We start from the raw sequence: 3,217 nt of genomic DNA on the forward strand, positions 1-3,217 counted from the left end.
GTGTATAAGAGACAGCCCGTGGGCAGCAGAGCCCCCCTCTGCACCACAAAAAGTCCGGCTTGGTGGGGGGGTGACACGCAGCCAGGACTTCCCGTGGGGTTTTCTGCCAGGACCCACAGCAGTTCCCCGTAATCTCCCACGCGGAATGGGCAGATGCCGCCAGCAAATTTATTGCCCGACACTGAGCCTGTCTTCTCTCTGGGAGGTGGGAAACAGCCCTTGATTGAAGGCCAGAGCAATTTTCCTCTAACACTCTCCTTCAGGCACTTTTAGGAGGACAAATCCATCCCTTGTTGGTCAGTGACCTCCCGAAGTGACGTCTGCATCCCAGCGGGATGGATTTGGACACCCAAGTGATAAAAGCAGCGCCCCAGCCAATCTTTACATCGGCCACGTTTCCTTTCAACGAGCACCAAAGCTATTTTCCATCACGTCATGGAAGCAGAGGAGCATCTTTAGCCGTGACACGAAGGAAGAAGGTGCTGTGCTCAGTCAGAAGGTGCAAGATTTCCCCCCCCCCCCTTCCCACCAGCCTCCAGCCATTAACCCCGCGTCAGCCACCAGTTCACAGTGAGTGGGTGAAACGCTTGTGACAGGCTGGTGTCCGCTAAATGCCACCAAGACAGGCCCATTTGTGGAGCATTAGTTCGCCCAGACAGGAGGAGGGAGCATTCCTTGGCCAGCCTGACCTGCTTTCTATCCCCAGTACGTGAGCAATGTGTTTAAGAAGTTTCTCCTTCACTGCTGCATCCCCCTCCAGCCACGGCAAAGGCAGAAAACCACACAAATCGGTGAAAAAAACCTTCCAGTACACAACGGCCTCTAATTTTTTTCAGATTAAAATTTGTCACTCTGTGGGCAGCAGTGGAGCTCCATGACCTCCATCCTTTCTCCTGCCTCTGCGGGGGCTCCAAAACCTCAGTGGAGGCTTCAAACTTAACGAAGCTCCTGCTGTTAATGAAGCATGGCAGGGGGACACGATATACTTCTGGTTTGCCCTGATGGTGTGCGAGGGTGTGATCACTCGAGGATTGGGAAAATCATCTTCAGGTCTACACAGCAAAGATGCTTTAAAGCTGCGTGTGTGGCCGGAGGGTGTTTTAGGTGTGAAACAGCCCAGAAGCGCTGCAGGTCGCTGCCGGACACCCCCTTTTCCCATCACCCAGGTTATTCCCCAATGTGAGAAGTGATTGGGAAGGGCACGAGTGGCCAAGTTCTGCAGTTGAGCCTCTCTGGCAGCCCCCAGCCCCTTTGGTGATGTCTAGGAAGAGCTGGGACTGTGTTTCAGCTGCGCGGGAGGGCTGGATATGAGGCTGCTGCCCACTCCCCACCCCGTGGCAGGCCTTTGGGGCTTTCCTCCGCGAGCCGAGGCGAGCTGGGTTATAGATAGCAGGCAACTAACGCCGCCGATTAATGCCGCGGCGGCTTCATCGCCCGCCTCGCATGTCGTTAGGAGATCAGAGCTAACGAAGGGGGCTCCTCTGGGGCCCCAGGAGGAGCCTGGGGAAGAGCAGGGACGTGGCACAGCAAATCCGGTGCTGGGGACGCAGCGAAGGGACCTTCCCCGCCCTCCACGGCTGATGTTGGGGGATTTGGAGCAGGGATTCGAGTAGCCCCAAAGCATCGAGCGGGGTGTGGGTTGGGGGGATCCAGCATCACCCCAGGTCTGTGGCTGGGTACCAGTTTGCCCCAGCTGGATCTGCCCGGCCCCATCATTCTGAGGTCACTCTGCCGTGACTCACCCCAGGTGACCCAAATGCTTTCACCCCTCCCCAAAACACCCTTTTTTATGGTTTACTTTTTTTTTTTTTTAACACAGTTTTTGCCTCCCCCTGCCTCCCCCTTCCCACCTCATCCTCCCCTTGATTCCCATAAGTGATTCTGCCTTGTGGCTGCGGAGCCTCTGCAACTTAGAAAAAAACATTTTATTAACCTTCCTTGACTTTAAAGAGCATAATTACATTTTAATCTCATATTCCCGCGTTATCATTCCAGACACAGAGTCATTTGAATGCAGATCGTTCCCGGCTAATGTAATTTTACGATACAGTAATGAAGAGACAGAGCATGAGCGTGTAACACCCAATTTAGAGCTGACATTTGGGTTTCTTTTAAAAAGTTTTCCCAGCCGAGGGTTTTTGCGTCCTCCTCGGTCCTGCAACGCAAGTGGGTTTCGGCTCCTGCTGTGAAGGGATGGCTTTGGATGGGGAAACGTGGCCGGTGCTCATAATATTGGTCATTAAAGCTGCCCACGGCTGCCCCACGTGGGTGATTCAGCCTCTCTGGTGGTGGGCACGGCGTGAATTCAGCAACTTGCTGCTCCCCTGGTGCCAGAGAGACCTGAGCCAGGGGCTGCGGTTACCTTCACCCCTTTTGAGGTGGGGAGAATCGCCTTCATTTTACTTGTCAAAAAGCCCAGGAGCCCCCTAAAAAACAGGACCATCACCCCTCCAGGTTGATGCATTCCCTCCAAAATCACAGGGCAAGAGATGGGAGGTGGCTGGGACCCCCAGTGCCCCAAAATAAATACTTGCCCTTACCCCTGCATGCCTCAGTTTCCCTTGGGCAGCGAGGTGATGCTCTGGGGTTCACCCCCCCCCGTCCCCAACATCCCTCGCTGATGCCTACGAAGCCCATCATGGAGCTCGCTTTGCTTTTTCAGAGCATTTTGATTTTGCCAGGGTGGAGTGCAGCGGGCCCACAGCTTCCTTTGGGGTGTGTGACCAGAGCAGCAGCCCCCACCCCGGGTACCCCGTCCTCCTTGCTCCAGCCAGGGCTGGGCCAGTGCAGGTCCCTGATCCATCACCAAAGGGATGCTAACGAGGGTGAGAGAGCGAGGGGTGCTAACTAGGGTGGAAAAAAAAACACCCTCCAGCCACCCAGAGTGATCCCCAAGCTGATTTTTATGGTTCTCTGCCTCAATTCGCCATCTTCAATGAAGAGGAGTTCAGGGGAGGCTGAACGGTAGAAAACCACCCCAGAGACAGCACCACTGCCCACCCTCATCCCTCCCAGCACCCCAAAACAAGCCCCTCCTAACCACTGTGAGCCATCCCCAATGCTCGGGGGGGGCAGGGGGTGCTTGTTAGGTGCCTGATTCCCCTTTTCCATATTAATTTCACATTGCCGAGGTCACCCTGCTGAAAAGGGGATCTGGGACCAGCAGGAATATTTGTGGCTGGATGGTGCAGGGAGGGATTTTACACTTGGGGGGCTG

This window comes from Athene cunicularia (genome assembly GCF_003259725.1).
Source record: "Athene cunicularia isolate RWA chromosome 4 unlocalized genomic scaffold, athCun1 chr4_part1, whole genome shotgun sequence".
NCBI lineage: Eukaryota > Metazoa > Chordata > Aves > Strigiformes > Strigidae > Athene > Athene cunicularia.